At 32.6% G+C, this 18,622-nt stretch overlaps 1 protein-coding gene across 18 annotated transcripts in view; it reads left to right on the forward strand.

Moving 5' to 3' along the window:
* The window catches only part of DMD (dystrophin), an 886,326-nt gene that overhangs the window by 149,870 nt on the left and 717,834 nt on the right, over positions 1-18,622 (forward strand). The gene's annotated exons all lie outside the window — the stretch shown is intronic.

The raw sequence follows: 18,622 nt of genomic DNA on the forward strand, positions 1-18,622 counted from the left end.
TGCCTCATGTATTCAGTAAGAAATAATTATAAAGATAAACAAAATTGAATATAAGTTACTCATTTTGTACAAGCAAGTTCTAATCCTGATGATGTCTTAATAGTCATATTTTCATTCATGAAAGATTGCCCATTAGTAAGATTTACTATTTGAAGGTGAAAGTTAAGGTGGGGGGGAGGAGAGAGAGATGATCTGTGATCTCAGTTCCTGTATTTGTTAATACTACCCAGATTTTAACATCTGAACAGAGGTAATGTGGAAATTCTTGCTTTTACCATGATATCTTATGAAGTATTAATTGTTATTATTGTTGTAGACTTTGCTCTGGACTACTCAAGGCAGGTGAGCTTTTGGGCTGGATAGATGTCATTTCTAGTAGAAAGTACCAGACACTTGGTGTTATTAATAATGATGATTAAAATTAAGTACTCACTTTCTCTGAACATTGTTTTACACAGCTAAACTTTTCTGATTTGATTGGATTTTTGCATATAGCTTTTCTTGTGTCGTCTATCTCTGGTTATATTTTATATTTTGTCTTTGGCTATGACTTGTACAACTTTGTGTTTTAGGACTGGTTTTTATTATGGTGTATTACACTGTTATGTTACTGTTATATTGCATACAACTTTGTAAGCTTAAAAAAAAAGATTTTTATATGGTTTTAAAATAAATAGCTGGGGAAAAAGGGGATCAGGGATTGCAGGTATTCCCTATGCATGAAAATGTCCAGGGCTACCAATATATATGCGCTCTGCTGACTGCCTAAGACAGTGTCTACTGACCTAGCGACAGGTGCCTGGGACCCATTAAACTCTATTTGTGACTAGGATCAGAGGATTTTAAAAAAAAAATTATACAAATATATTTTATGCTTGTATATTCATTTATCCCTGCCCCTTCCCTTCATCCTATATTAGTGTAATCCACAAACCTCCTGTAACTTTCTTTTATTTTACAAAATGTGATCATGCACAGGCATACAAGGAAAAATAGTTTCAGACCCCAAGATTTAATCTTAAAAATAAGTAAAACCTTATTTTATTGCACAATAACTAATTTTTTAAAAAAGTGTCAAGACATTAGTAATAGAATTAATATATACATTTTAATATAAACTACATATGTGTGAAGTACTATGATTAAAAAAACCTGCATTTAAAATGCAGTTCAGTACATGACTACTTAGAAATACAATTAAATTCCAAGCTTACACTTTATTTGGTATATTTTATAGCAGTCTTCAGGGAACTGAAAACAGGAATTCAATGCTCTTACACTTTAGTTTTAAATTCTGAAATATGCTTTGATTAAACCGTTGGGGGAAGTCAGCTAATGGAGGCAATGTTGCTATTTCACAGCACTGAATAAGCAATCTGAAGGCAAGCTGGAGCACAAAGAGAAGGAATAATGATGACCTTGGTTTATTTTTTGCTCAGTATATTCAGCCTTTGAATGGATTTTGAACAAGGTAACAGTTTATTCTCCCAGAAAGCATTGCCATACTCTTTGGAGATTTCATATTCTTATCATAGCAGCTGGTTTATTGTGGAGTATTTTCTAGTGAAGGTCATGGGCTTCAGGGTGGGGGAAAAAGATTTCCTTACTGAACCCAACCAAGAATAAGCTTTTCATGAGAACATTTCTGCGCAGAGACCTATTAGCCTGTTGACCTGCCTAGCACATTGCTGATGATAAATAAAAAGCCTTCTACTGCAGAGAAGGTTGTTTGATGTTGTGGGTCTTTCCCCCTGCCCCTTTGTTTGAGGTTACAGCTGTTAATGGATGCTATTTTATTCAAAAGAAGAAGACTATTGGTAGAACTCTGACATTTTTAAAAGTTACAACATGTTATTTAAGAAAATCTAAATGATGAAAATACAGAGCAGCAATTACCTAATATATTATTTAGAAGCACATGGCCATTGTGATTACTTGGAAAATTACTTCTTTCCACTGCCTTTTAGTACTTTTAAACTTCTGTTGTGCAGCAGTGTACAACATAAACTTAATACATTTGCAGGATGACATTCATAACAAATGTGAATGGAATACAAACCTCTTCACACACCAGCATATACCTTTGTTTATCAAGTACTAAAAATATGTTGATAAACGTTTTACAAACACAGAATCATAGAGTTGGAAACCGCCACTTAGACCATCAAATATATTCTTCATTTTTTTTAAACCAATTGGTATAAACCTGGGATACTGTCATGCTGAAATAATAACTGAAATATTTTATGTAAACTGAAGTACCTCTAATTTCCATAAATCTAAAAATGATTTATATAAATAAGTATGTGATTGTAGCCTAAAAGAAACTTCCACAGATTCTCTAGAATTTTTAAATTACATCTGTAATTTGCTTAAAAACTTTTATATAATTGGTAACTTATAGATGGAATATTAATATAAATGGCATTATATTAAAATTTCACAGGTTGACTGAAGATGATATTTCAAAATTCTCCAAAGTATTTTGTGAAATAATTATTTGTTAAATTTTCTTGGAAATAATTGCAAGATTCCAAAAATTAAAGGGGGAAATTAAAAAAAAAATCCTAGAAAAATATATTCTCACCTAGGTTTTTTTTTAAATAGACAGTGAAAATATTATATAAAATAGTTAATTGAAATCATTTTTCATGGCTTTCCTTATTTTCTCTGTATTATCCTTGTATGAAGAATTTATGAGTACAGTAGATGGAAATAACTAGAAAATATATGAAGTTTCCACCCTGTACAGCAGCCTTATAAAATATTAACATAAATAAATTCAAATGCATTCTAGTATCTTCTTTATGTGGTATATTTAGGAATAATTAGGTATGTATTTATAACTATCTAGATGTGTTAATAACAAATATAAAGATATTTACTAAAACTTGAAAATCACAAACATTTTTAGGAACCTAAAACACAAAGATTCACATTCATTATTTCACCTTAATCTTGTATAGAAACTATATTAATCTGGTATTAGAAAGTGATAAAATCTTAGGAAATCAGTAGAATGACAGATATGCAGTGCAGTACCCTTTAACAAAATGCAATATTGCAATCTAAATGATCTGAGGTTAATTTTCTATTTCTCATACTATGAATAACTGTTAATTGGAGTTAGTTCTCCATTTCTTATTATGGAAATAACTAGAAGTGTTGTTTTTAGCATAATTTATCTACTTTTCTGCCATTTTCACTGTGTGCAATATATAAAGAAGATCATATTAAAAAAAGATAAATCATTATAAAATTATATTAATCAGATGAGATATAATGAGAGAGAATACATCAAAACTATACTATCCGTTTTTGTGTAAAATATATTTGTTACATCAAACTAAGAAACAAAAGTATTGCATAGAAAAGACAGTTGACATAACTTTAGTATTTATAAAATCCTGCCCTCCCTGGAATTTTATCTGATGAACAAAACAATTGGCAAAATTGTCCAGTTGCTTGAAAATCTCTTTCTTCCCCCCTCATCAGGGAGGAGAGAGTGTCAGACCACATCTATCAGCAGTTCATTGCTACAAATAAGATACAGATTTGTCCTTCCAATACTGTATAATAAGCATTTTGGTTATACCTAATTTACCAAAACTATCCACAGTTCTTGATGTCTTGATACATTCCAAATATTGGGGATATATAAATTTTAGAACTAAAGTGAATGGTGTTTTTATCCACTTTTCTGGTTTTCTAATTGAGAGAAGTTAGTTAGATATAAATAAACAGAACCTAAATTTAAGATTCTTATGAGTTGTATTGTTGTATGTTTTAAAATAGCATGTAAGAGTTTTAATTATTATGTTCAAATCTCACTTATTTTAAGAGACTTTGTATCCAAAATGATAAATTTTATTCATTAATCTCCAAAGGAGAACACAGTGTGAAGAAAGATAAGATCATGACTATCTCTTCTGCCCAGCTGGTGTTTTTTTAGTGTGTGTGTTATAGTACCAAAATACATCAGATTTATCAGCACATAATATTATTTATTATTTGTAAGCTCGTTGTTTTAAACATTTTTCAAATACTAGCATTTTAGCAAATGTTAGGAAAAGAGCTACAGTAATTTTATTTCATGTTGTCAGAAATTCAGTATAGTACTCATTACCCGTATTCTTTGGGAAACATTAGCAAATAGATTTTTCACAAAGTCTACTCTTTCAAGTAATATTGCAAAAGCTTGTAAACTATTAACTTAATAGATAAAAAGGGGTTTCCCTAGTAATAGAATAGCATGTTAGAAAGTTTTAATTTTGAAGATAGCATTTTCCTAAATGCTGAATGAAACTTACCTAGAATAAATGAATTAAATGGCTTATGAGCCAAAATTTGCATTAATTGATATTCTTATTGATAATTATTATTAATGATTTTTATATAGCTTTACTTAATGTCCATGTAAATACCATGAACTAAAGCAATTCAGGTGATAACTGCAAATTAATACGTTTCTTTAAAAAAAAGTAACAATCTATATTGAATTTATATATGTTCTGGCTTGCAGGCAATTTACAGAAAACAGATTTACAGAAAATACTTAGCAAATGATTCCATTTGCAGTGTTTCCAGGCTAGGCCTAACAATTACTGTTTTATCCTTTCTTCTCTTCTGCTCTGTTTATCTATTCATTTCATAGCTATCAAATATCTTCTGATACTAAACACTGTTGAACACTGTTAGGGTTTAGGGTTGGGGTTAGGGTTAGTACTGTATGTTTAGCATGGTCCCAACAGATGTAATTTTTGTTGTATTACATTAGGAAGCATGTTTATGCATTTAGGATTTATAGTACATATGAGCTTATGAAAACAAAAACTGTGAGTTCCTGTTCTCTTTGCCAGAAATCCTTTTCCTGTACATATGTCCCTTAGCTGCTCTGTTTCAGTGTAGTTCTACGATCTATTTAGTTGAAAAGAAACATTATAATTTGAAAATAGTCGTGGAAGATGCTATGTAAATTATATATAAACATGCTGTATTAATTATATATAAATGTACAGACATATATAAACATATATATGAATGAAATCAAAGAGCCACCAAAGTATATAAACAATGTATCAAAATAAAGTTATTTTTCTTTTAAGAGTGATTTATTTAATTCCTTATATATATACCTAAATCCAAATAATTTATAAATTGGGCTTATCCAGAAGGACTAGGCAACTTTAATAGCCACTCTTGCCAATTTTGTTTTGACTATAAAAGACATTTCTTTAGTATTAGTAAAGGTATAGCTAATTGATCTTTGGAAAACTGATACAATACACTCTTCCTTTTAAGTAATAGAATTTTTGCCTCTGTACCAAGGTATTATAATTATTATTTCCTTAATCCTATGAGAAAATTTTGTCATGAATTGGCCTTCTATTTTAAGCCCCAATATGCCAGAAGTTTCTAAAATGCTACTAAAAGTTGTAGCTGGAAGAAAAGTGAAGGATTTTACATATACTGGATTAACTATAAAAGTAAAATAGTATATGGACCCAAAATGTCCATGCTGAATTGCTTGTATATAAATAAAGTTGTGTTGCTATGTTATATTACAATATATTCGTTTTGTGAGAAATAGGAAAGGTTATGATATATGTGATTCCAACATGACAAAATGTATATTATAATGTCATGACTCAAGTTCCTTTCTTTTGTACTTGTATCGTAATGCATGTTACCACCCTTTCCTGCCGCTGTGAATGCCCATGGTTGAGCAATCTCTGACATCCCGATTCTTCAACATGTAATCCCTGCTAAAGGATCCTAAGATCTTTATTTTTGAAAAAAGTATTGAAACGCATCTCTTTAGATAGGATTTTAACTGTTGATAATTTTTATTCATTTTTAACTTTCTTCCTTAATGTAACTTTATGCTCTTACATTTTCGCTACAAACCACTGGGAGATGTCACTAGTCAGTGATATATAAAGTCTAGTAAATCAACCAATAATATGTAAAGGCTCAATTGCAATTTTAAACTGCAATTTTTTCTAATTGTTAATTTTAAAATTTGTATAGAATCATCTTCTTAGAAGTGCAGGGGGTTTTGCCACTGAATATAATTTTTACAGCAGATGGAAATTCATTAGTGATACAAGTTTAATATTTTAAATTAAGAAGTATAAGGATTCATACACCTGTATCTTCCTTTTATGTGCGACAAATTCAATTGTACTTTTAAGGTGGAAAATTAATGCAAGGCATATGAAAACTATCACATATAATGGCAATGGAAATTTCATTAAATAGAGTGAGGAAAATGGAAGTTGCAGTGGGAGGCTCATTAAAATCCACTTTTGCAAAAGCTTACCTTCACTGAATACCAGGGCAAAAAGGTATATCACATAGATATTACACACATTCCATGCACTGTGTAAATAAAGATATCCTACAGAAGTGCTGTATCCAGGGTTGCTTTTAGAGGCAAGAGAGCTGAGGGGGAAAATAAGGTGAGGCAAAAAAGGCCAAGGTAAGCTGTCTGTTGTTTGTATCACAAAATGCAGCAAGAACATTAATAGAAAAAGAGATGTTAGAGAAATGTAGAAACCTAACTGTGAAATTATATTCATAAGGAAAAGGTATCCAGCAGTCCAATAGTGAGTTGTCTTCATGTGTCATCAGATGCTGGAGATCACAGGAGGTATAAAATTTTCAGAAATTTTGAAGTTACAGAATTTTCTCCCATTTTACACTTAACTCATCTAAGTTTACTTTGTTATTTTAAGTAATACAATCATGCAGTTAGCATGCTCACCATATTTATTATATATAAAAGTATAATTGTATGAAATAATAATTACCCATACTATTTGAATAAACTTTAAAATGTTTTTAAAACTTGTTTTTGGTGTTTCTTTATGCTTTTTCTTCCTTTTGAGGTCTAGTAAAGAGTAGGTTCATGTAAACATCAGCAAAAGACAAAGTCACAAATAAATCAGGCACTGAATTCATTCTTTACATACAAGCAGCTCCTCCTAGGGCAGAATTCTACCTTGCTTTTGCATTTGACAATCATACTGCACTGCTTATCCTCTGTGTACAGTAACTGAAAGGGCTCTGATGTTCTAGTTAAAATGTTTCTATTACAAATTGATAGAAAATACTTTGTGGAATAAAATATAGCAATATAAGTGCACTTGTTTATTGCATTCATTATTTTAAAAGAAAACATTTCACCCAGGGCTTTTTCACTCTTAATGAAATTATGGTTTTTATTAAAACCATGTGGGAATAGGCATTTTTTTCCTGAATCTTTTTTTTTCTTCTCTCCCTTCATATGTCTAGGGACTCTATTTTCTCTTAGGACACCAGAAGGGGGGTTTCTACTTTGTGTGGAAGTGTGCATACAAGCAAAACAATCATGGAAGCGAGAGGGAAAATTTTAGATTGCATGGAAGCAAACATGGAAGCTAGGTCCTTGATGCAGACCATTCCCCTTTGAAGAACAGACTGCCTCTTTACTTAGGTCACAAACACAAGTAAAGAAGCGGAAGGCTGTTCATCATACTTCAAGTGTTGGACTGAATACTCAAAGTCAGTGCCTGAATACAGGTAATGCTGAACAGGTTTCAGACTTGTAAATACTGTGTAATTGTCAAATCACTTCCAATCACTTTATATACTTCCTGGTACATTGGATGTGGGAAACACAGTGTTGGCTTATAGGTAGTATCTAAATTAGACATCCAAACTTGCATAGAATATGTCAACGTATTTGGGGTAAAACTGGGCTTTTGCTCTGCTTGCAGCATCATGAATATGTGCCATCAGGTCAGTATTGACTCTAAAATCTAAATAGATTTTTTCCAGGAGGATCTGTTCCCAATCCTGTTTTTAAGTTTTCAAGGCTGTACTCATTGCCATTACAATTAAGTCCATCCACCTTGCTGCTGGCTGTGCTCTTCTCCTCTTTCTTTCCAGCTTTCCCAGGATTGTAGAATTATAGATTAGATTGTAGAAAGAGAGCTTGTTTTTTACATAATATATCCAAAGTAGGATAATTTGAGCCTGTTAATTTCTGTGACTGAGAAGCCTAGATTGATTATTTGATTTTCTGGATGTTCCTGGTATTCTCAGGAGTCTTCTCCAACACTAAATTTCAGAAGTGTCAATATTCTTTTTAACCTGCTTCTTTAAATTTCCAACTTTTGCATCCATAGGTAGTATGATAAGAAAACCATTGCCTGAATGATTGTGATCTTTGTAGGTATAGATATACACATCCTTGCATCTGAATATATTTTCTAAGGACTTCATAGCTTTACTACCAAGTGCTGGTCTGTGGTTTATTCTAGATAGTCAGTCCTAAAAAGCAGAAGCTATTCACCACTTCAATATTTTCATTGTGAGTTCTAAGGTTGGTTGCTCTACCTGTTATAGTATGGTCTTCTTTATATTTAATTTTAGTCCCATTTTTTCACTTTGCATCTTGACTTTCATTAGTAGAACTTGCAGATTCTATGCATTTTCAGCTATCAGGGTAGTGTCAATAGCATAGCACAGGTAATTGATGTTTCTTTCACCATTGTGGAGTCACAATTACATCAGAAAAACCTATGTGTGATTGGTATTGAAAACCCTCCAAGTCAATTAAACCAGCAGAATTTATGGAAGATTTTTTTTCCCAGAAAACTCCTTTCTTTGAGAACGGACTTTCCAGTTGAGATTGAACATGTGATTACAATTCCTTCAATGAGAAGGAAGGTTGGAACTAGGTCCAATATTATTATTGTGCAATTCTTCCATGTTACCACAAGAAATGATATTTTATGTATATTTCACCAGGAATCAGTAAAGTCTCCTTTGCTCTAGTCAAAGCAAGATCTCACTATATCCTGATTTTAGTAAAGAGGTTTCAGAAAAAAGAAAGATGTTTACAAAAGCCCAAAGTCTTGCCAGATCAATACAATATTTCATGTGTTTTACAGCTACATTCTGCATTAATCATCAAGATCAGATTCACAAATTTGATAATCCCTTGAATGCAGAGGCCTTTATCATATCTTTAAAATCTGCAGATGAACAAGCTTGATTGTGTTTCATTCTATGGAATCTGCTGCAGGAGAAGTCGGAGTTTGCTTACAGTAAAAGCGTCACATTAAAAATCTACATGCTATTTTTTTTTCCTGGACTCCTATTTGTGTTGTTTTGCTTATTTCAAGATAGTGGGTCTGGGCATATTGCCAACTCTGTTGCTTATTTTTAACACACAACACTTTCTTCTTCTTCTTCTTCTTCTTCTTCTTCTTCTTCTTCTTCTTCTTCTTCTTCTTCTTCTTCTTCTTCTTCTTCTTCTTCTTCTTCTTCTTCTTCTTTTCAATTAGTAATGTTTGAAACTGTTTTGTAATTTCCTGTGTAAGAAAAGAGATGAAAACACGATGTCATTCCCTCTGGGAAGTCATCAACTTTGTGATTTTTCTTTTTCTTCCTTCTTTACATATTTTTTTTCTTTTTTAAGATTCCTTTTAATCTTTTGATAATGCCACTTGCTTTTTTTTTATTTTTATGCATGTAATCATGTTTTTATTTTTCTTTAAATATAGATTCTATATTCACATAAATATATAATTTTTAAATATAGATTTTATATACATGTAAAAGAATGGTATTGGATTTTAAAACTGAGTCTTCATGGAGGTTCTATGTCTGTGAGCAATATGTTAAATACTTAAATATAGATAAGTATATTAATAAACTAAAATTCATATTTGTTAAATGGCACAGGTCATAAAATGAATTTGTATTGGGAGAATATTGATAAGTGCCAAAATAAAATTTATGGATGAAGTTAGTTAGTTTAAATGTAAAAGGGTTATGATAATCCATGAAACAAAATGTAATCTTAGCATATTTAAAATCATTAAAGGCATATATTGCTTATCTACAAGAGACTCACCTAATGGAACAGGATAAATCTCTATTGATGAAAGATTGAGTAGGACAGGTTTACCTCATAGATACTTCAACTAAAGCTAAAGGTATGGCCATTCTGGTTCAAAAAGGAGTCCCAACTGATATACAAGTTATCACTGAGGTAAATGAGCATTATTTAATTTTGTGTGCCAAAATAGCAGAGACTGCAGTAGCTATTGTTAATGTTTATGGATCAAATTTAGATTCTCCTACTATGTTTTATGAATGTTTTCAACACTTGAATGAGTGTATTTATGATAAATTGATAATACATGATTTTAATGAAATACTGGATCCTGAGCTTGATAGAAATACATTGACATAGAAAAATGCATTAGTAAGGGAAACAATTAAGACTTATATGGAAGAATTGAATTTAGTAGACTCATGGCATCCTACTAAAAGAGAATATACATTTTATTCAAATGTGCATCAGATTTTTTTTAGGCTTGATTATTTATTAATATTGTCGACTTTATATTATCAAATTCAAGAATGTAACATTGATGTTTGTTATGTAGCTGATCATAGTGCAACCACCTTGAAATGTGTGTTTCAGAAATTGGTCAAGGTATTGAGAAATTGGTATCTTGATATTTCTCTATTAAATGATAAAGAATTTGTACAACAAATGCAGGAAGAGACCTTACAATATTTTGATTTGAATTCAGAAACATCTAATGCCTGAATTTTTGAATTGGAAACATATAAAGTTAAGGTAGAATTATTGCTTATGCATCACACAAAAATAAGGTTAAAAATAAAATGGAAAATAATTTGAAAGATGAATTGAAATATTTATAGACATAGATGGTTAGATCCCTATCTACAGAGAAATAGACATAAAGTATGAATTAACTACTATAATACCACAGCAGACTGTCAGGCCCAGCCCAAGAACAACAATGAAAGAGTCCAGTCCAGTTCCTTTATTAGCTAACACCTTATAGACAGAAACTTGCCAAACTAAATCTATACTCTAGCAGCTAGTGGATATACCCTGTGAGATTCTAGGGAGTGGCTATCCTGAACCTCTTTGGCTTCCCATGCTCCTGTTGCGGACTCAGCTGCCTCTTGGCTCCTCCTGTCTCCTGGAATGCATCCCCTCCTTCCCGATAGCCTTGATCTCCCACATCACTCTCTTCTTTGTAGATACATTCCATCACATAGACAGAATTTATGCTAACATGGTTACAACAGAGATACAGGAGAACAGTGAAAGATGTTTAAAAAAAAAAAAAAAAAAAGATAGGGCAATGATTCCAATCATTAATGGTGAAAGAGAGAAAATGTATAAAACTTCAATGGATATTAATTGTCAATTTTTAAAATTTTGTTCAGAATTGTATAGTAAACCAGAAGATGCATCAAATAAAGATATAGAGGCTTTTAAAAATAAAATTAACCTACCACACTCTTACACAAAACCAACTCTTATTCGCTCCACTATCTGAGCTAGAGATTAAACAAATAATTATAAAAATGGCAAGTTGTAAAACACCAGGGTTAGATGGATTCCCTATCAAGTGGTACAAAACATTTATAGATCTTTTGATGCCAAAAGTTTGTCAAGCAGATGAAGAGATAAGGGCATTTTTATCACTGCCATTTAATCAGTTTATATTATAGTTATACCAAAACCAAAAAAAAATTTCTATGTCCTTACTATGGCCAGAAGACTGATATTGCAGCATTGGAAAGATAAATGCATGGTTCCATTTATTCAATGGATTGAAGACCTGATTGCGCTTGCTATCTATGAGCGGATTGTCTATAGACATAGACTTTGTATGGACAAGTATAATGAAATATGGGACTCATTTATACAAACTACAGTAGGTTAAAAAAAATATAATAGTCATATAAATCTATTAGAAATATGTAGTTGAATAATATTTGTATTAGATAAGTATATAAAGAATTGAAATTGTTTATTGTTACAATGATATATTAACACTTTTTCCTCTGCTGTATTTTTTTCACTTATTTTGTTAAACCACTTTTATGTATTTTTTTCTTCTTTTTGTAATCAAAATTTTTAAAAAATAAAGATGTTTCTGATTTCCATTTTCTAAGCACATTTCACAGCTATAATTGTAAAACATTATAGAAGGCCTTTCTATAATCAATGAAGCACATACCATTTTCTGTCCATGTGTTTTTCTTGATAAAATGCAGGAATGATTTACCATTGCTTTGTTCCACACAGTATGAAACATTGTGTATGCTGTTTTCCCTAATGTGATAATGCACCTTCAGCATATTTCTATATTTCTGATGCCTGATAAAGGTTGCTGCTTGCTTTAGCTGGGCAGTTGAGATGACCTTCATGCCTTTGGGATCCTGCTGGAGTATACTTTTCACATATTACCCCAGCATTCTTCATTCATCCTTCTTAGGAACTCACTCCCACCCTACCATTGTCATGGTGATCTCAGATTCAGAGGAGGAGACCAACAGCCAGCTCCAGAGTTACCGGACAAACTGCTGTCTGAGCAGCTGCAGGCAGAGGAGATGGGGCTGTCTGGTAACCAGTAGGCACATTTGCCACTGGTCTCTGAAGATCAAGAGGCTGAGCTACCCACCTCCTCTCAGTGCAAGGCTCGCTGTGCAGAGAGGAGAGCAGAGCAGAGCAAAAGCTTCTTGCAAGGAAGGAGCCTCACCCTTTCAAATGAACTACACCAGGGCTTCTCCTATTTTAGAAGAACAGTGAGTTCAAGTCTCTCCATTGACAACAACTTCCTGTTAACTCCTACTTCGTGCACATTGATCCCTGACCTGCAAACCTCATTACCCTGACTTTGGAACCAGACTGGCTGATGAACCTTCTACAAAGTTTTTGACCCTTGGACTAACCTGACCACTCTTCTGGCCATTGTTCTGGATAGGAACTCTTTTAAGGCAAGCTTGCTAAAGTTTGGAGGGACTTTCTTTCTCTACTGCATGTTTGTGTGTGTTCACACTTGCAACTTCTTGCTGCTCATATATTGACTTTCCAAAACCATTTAGTAAAGCTTGCAATCACCTCCCTTTGTGCTTGTGTGTGTTTGGTCCAGGACAGGACAACCATGATGAGGCAGCAAAGCAGACTTGTGGGAGGGGAGGTTTGTCGCAGGAAGGAATGTTGCATGTGACATGAGTGTGACTAAGGTTGGTGTCCATTTACTAAAAAGTGGTATGTGAAAGCCTTGATTGACCTAAGCTATTATAGCCATTCAGGTTCTGAGGACCCATCTGGTAACCACCATGGCATATGGAAGATTGTGATTTGAAATATAAGCTGCATAAGCAGTAAGGACCATAAACTAACAAACTGTCAGCCCTATTAGGTAGATTGGACCAAGAAACAGACACCCTGTAGGCCAAAAACTACTTCTATAGATAGGCTAAACTGAAAGGATCTTGCAAGTCTGAGTGTACTTTCCATCCTCCTCTTTTATCTTCTTGAGAATTAGGGTGGTGCCTGTCTGACATGTTTTCATAAACTTCTTTCTTCATATGGGCTTAAGCCATCTTTATCTGTTTGTTGCCTTGGAAACAGATCTTCTCTCTCTTTGTCAAGGTCATCTTCTATACTTGTTACACAAATGCCCTGAAAGAAAGAAAAATGTGTGTGTTCTCTGTCTCTGAAACTAAGATAAGAATGTAGTAAATCCTAAAGATGGTGATCTGATCTTGTGGAAAGTTGATGAATATAAAGAAGTGATGGTATGTATTTAATTGTGAATGAAAAGACTAAAATGTATGTCAGAAAGTATGAAATGGTAATATCTAGATTGTTGATATTGTGTATGAAAGTAGGAATTCACAGATTTTTAGTTGCATTTTTTTATTCCAATGAAAAATGATTAACAGAAGAGCCAGAGATAAGTTCTGGTAAAAATCATACCACATTCTGAATAAATGTTAGCCAAGAAAAATATATATTCTGCTGGAAGAAGGATACAAGGATGATTAAAGGTCCTAAATGTGGTCAGACCATTTTTTGATAGTGTCAGGAGTAGATCTTAAAAAGAAAAATGTAATGCAGTAAAGGAAAGAAGTCAAAGAAACTAGAGTGAAATTAGAATGACTCCTGGAAGAGAAATGAACTCCCAACATAATGTATTGAAAATCAACTTACAGAAAACGAAGCTGCTTGTGAGAAACTATGGGAACCAGTACTGAGATTTCAGTGAGTGAGAGAAGAAATAGCCAGTCACAGTGGTGGTTATTGTGGGAAAGAAATTCTTTAAAGAGATTCTGTCTTAATTAGCTTGCTTTAAGTCTGTCCGGGAACTTACAATTACAGTTTTCAAGATTATGTTTATACTGTACCTCTGACTAGTATTAGCTCAAAAAACAAGCAAACAAGCAACAAGCAAGCAAACAAAAAGTATTAAATATGCCTTTCTAAAAGTTTTCACTTCTTGAGTTTGCCAGCTATGTGAGGCTTGAAACTACTTGGATCAAAGTGAAAGAAATTATGTTACAGAGAGTCATAGAAGTTTATGGTGGTAAACTAATGACAAATATGAAAAAGGGATGCTTGGCAAAAGAATATGTAGATAAGAAAAATGCATGTAAAAGAATAATTGCTGCAAAAATGAATATGAAGGAAATATATTGTGCCATGTGCATAATGAAAAAGTATATAGTTGGGAAGCATGTAATCAAAGAAAGCAAGGAATAATTAAGATGGGACAAAGCAGAAAAATGCAGAACAATTTTGATGGAAATAAAAATTTGTTTTGGAAGTAGGAACAGTGGCTAAACATGCAGCCTCCAGCAGAATCAATGAAATTAATAACAAAAGTGATGAAATCATTTGGAGTGAACATTGGGAGGATTATGTTACAGATTATTATGGAAATTACAGGGATATAGCAAAGAAAGAAACAGAAACAAAAGCAATAAGTAGTGTATAAGGGGAAAAATGATGTAGGGGACGTGAATGCTATGAGAATGTTGAAAAATAGTAAAATTACAGATGTAGCTAATGTAACTGAAACATGTTAAAATGAGGGGATGTCCTTCTCATGGACTAGATGGATGTGTGAATGAACTAGAACTGATTCTATACTTGTCAATTAGAATAATATTGTTACTGCGGCTCTATCAAAATGAAAGACAGCAAGAGGGAATGCAAAAACATGTTAAGTGTGCCTGGAAAAGTAGTTGGCTAAGACGTTGTTTTGAGTGTCATCATTTAATGAATATTTTAATGCATGTTCTCATATAATACAAATTCATAAACTATTTTCTTTCAAAGTACATATTTCTACACATACTTATTCCAGATTCACATTTCTGTATGCTTTGTAGTATGCTTGCTGCATCATAAAAGTTTGAGAATTATTGAGTTTTATATGAAAACTGTTTTCTAATCACATTCATTTGCAAGTGAAGGTCATGTTAGTCCACACAGGAATGTACCAAAAAACAAACAAACAAATTGTCGAGCATCCCTATTATTATATGAGACAAATCTTGGCTGGACAAAGCATATTACCACTATAAAACACAGTTCACCTGGATTTCAATAAACATCAAACAATAACTGATCATCATATTCACCATATAAGTTCCCTTGGAGATTCTAGAATCTGCTAATGTAAAATGTTTCAGTCCATGTAACTGGGATACATTATTATTGTTAAGCCCCTGTCAGATCTTCCTTTTTGTTTCAGAACATAATTAACTATTTAATTAATCCCCAAAACCTTTTAGGCTGAGGATTTCTACATATTAGGTCCCTGTACCCTGACTGTGAATTTTTGATTTGTAAATCAAGTCTTGATCTCAATGTATATTGACATATCACAAGAAGGAATTAATGGAATATGAATATGCCTTGATTTTTTTCCTCTGCTTTTTAAAATTTTGCAGCATTATAATTTCTTTTAAGAGTTTTATTTATGGCTATTTTGATAACATTACTTTATATATGCTTTACTGTTGAGATTTCTAATACTAGATCATTACAGTTTAATTAGCATTGTGGTTGTCGTTCTTGGATAGAGACCTCCTATCCAAGATACAGTTTACTTAAGCAGATCAGTGATGCTATGAAATCTTTATTTAACATATTTCTGTCCCAATTTATGAGATTCAACATAGAACAACAACAAATAATGCAAAAGACCATAAATATCACAACAATATAACTGGCTGAAAGCACAGAAGCAGGTGTAATTGTGCATTGCAGTACTAGATGTATTATGATAAGGCTGGAATATAAATTATGTAAATAAATAAATAAATAAACTCAAGACAGCTGAGGTGGTGAGATTAATTTACAGTATGAATGAACATGATTTAATGCTTGCAGAATTTTCCTCTAGGGCAGAAGGGTTACTAGCTGAATTGTGTTTGGTCTGCTTCCAGCTGTATGCCTGTAGAGATGAAAGAAAGGGAGAGATTCTGTGATATTCAGGAAAGAAGGGGCATTATTTGTGCTAGTGGATGATCAATTAAAGAACCATACCACATTTTTTTGTGTTGCTTGCTTTTAGTTTTATATTCTCTGGTTACATATAAAAAACTCATTTAGTGAAATTTTACTTTCTGTTTGATTGTTACATACATTTTCTTAAAGATTATTAAAAATAATTCAATCCTGATTCCTTAAAAATTCTGCAACAAGTTAAATAATTGATAACCCCTTGTTTTCCTCTTTTTTTATCCCAAACGTGTTTCTGAACATCTGTCAACCTTCCACAGAATATTATGGGGTTTGAAAAGTGAATCAGTGATGGCGTTAAGAGATTGTATGGAAGACGGAAAAAGTTGGAAGAGATGGATGACAGACTTAGTGGGTGACAAGAGAAGGAGACAAGTTAAGGAAAATACTAGCTTAGGTCACAAGGAGACAAACTGATGCCTTTCTGATGCTCTGGACCAGTGTTTCTTAACCTTGGCAATTTTAAGATGTGTAGACTTCCACTCCCAGAAGTGGAAGTGAAGTCCACACACCTTAAAAGTTGTAAAGGTTGAGAAACACCATTCTGGACTTTGACCCTTACCAGTTTCAGTGGCAAGAGACTATGAATGAGCATTGCATTCCAAACTATCAGAGGACACCAATTCCCAATCCCTGATTTATAATATTATAATCATTATTTTAATGTTTTTATATAATACAACTTACCCTGAGGTTATGTTCTGGAAATGTATGTTTAATGTTTAACTATTGATGTTCTGATTTGCATAGATTCTAAAGTCAGCAAATAACATTACAGATGCATGCTTTAATGTATTTACTTATATAAAAGCAACACTTGTATAGTGGTGCTTAAAAGTTTGTGAACCCTTTTGAATGTTCAATATTTCTGCATAAATATGATCATATAAATATGACTTGTGTGATCTGCTCTTCACACAAGTCCTAAATCTAGAGAAAGACAACCCAATTAAGTTAGTCAGAAATATTATACTTGTTCATTTATTTATTGAGGAGAATTATCCATATTTTAGAGCACTTGGGCCATGAAAAGATATTTGTAAACCATAAACAAAGATAGAAATTAGGAGAAGTAGTTGAGGGCAGAGAAGGTGTATACAGTATATAACTTCATGTACTGTAACTGAATAGTGTTTTTCTTAGGGAGGAAGAGGAGGAGGAGGAGGTCTCCGTAATATTACTGCTGCTAGATTTTAGGAATGGAATGCAACCAGCAAGATGTGCTGCTAATCCCTAAGTGGAGAATGGAAAATAAAATATTGAGCTATTAAAACAATACCAAATAATTGTAAATACAGAGGGTAGCATTTTTATAAGTGACCAGTGGTTTTGCTTATGATTTTCTGAAGTGCTTTTTCTTGACTAATGGAGCAATGCCATCTCTAATACTTCCACATCTGATGGAATAGAGTTATTTAGATGATAATTTTTTAATTTCCTCTTGCTGGTGCAGCTCTTTTTGGTATTTAAAGCAAACCATACCAAAAACCTCTTTGATTTATGATTCTGCATAAATGCTCTGTAAAATATGAGTTGTGTTTGTAAATTATTAGGGATGTGTTGCATCACTGAAGTGGGTTTGGCTGATCCAGAGCAAATGATGTCTATTTGGACTGCAACTGAAGACAAATTATATCCAACTATATTTCTCTGACTTGAATTCCACTTAGTAAAGTTTGATGAGGAGAAAGAAGTTCATAACAAACTACAAAAACATTCAGCTTTTTATTTGGCAACACATTAAGTACAAGATGCTTTTAGATAATTTACTTGCAGGCATATAGGTTTGATCAAGAATGTTGAGAAAAAAAGTAAACAGAAGGGTTCATATGAACACTTTGATATCCTTGTTCTTTTCAGAATAATTACATCTTCTTAAGGAACCAGATGCATTTTATTTCCAGAACAACTGAGGTTATTTATCTAGGGCACTTGATTTTTTTTTTTTTTAAGGTCTTTTGCAAGGTATTTGTTTTCAATAAGCTCTGAAATTGTAAAAGCCTGCTTGAGATTCGTAATCAGAAGCACTGCTGTGTCTTCTTCACTATCTCAGGTTCCAAATTCTGTACCAGTGTCATTTTTACACTTCGTACAGGGTTCAGCATATATAACACTTACAAAAGGTAGTTCAGAGAAATAAAAGAAAAACAGTCAGAAAAAAAGATTAGACCACTTCTTGGTATCTGAAAGGTAATGTCTCTATAATAGCCTATTTATTTCCAAAAATGTACAATTGTAAAATGTTTGAGAAAAAGA

The sequence above is a fragment of the Python bivittatus genome, unplaced genomic scaffold (genome assembly GCF_059951505.1).
Source record: "Python bivittatus isolate LINGU-HERP-01145 unplaced genomic scaffold, Pbiv_v1 ctg000350_np1212, whole genome shotgun sequence".
Lineage (NCBI taxonomy): Eukaryota > Metazoa > Chordata > Lepidosauria > Squamata > Pythonidae > Python > Python bivittatus.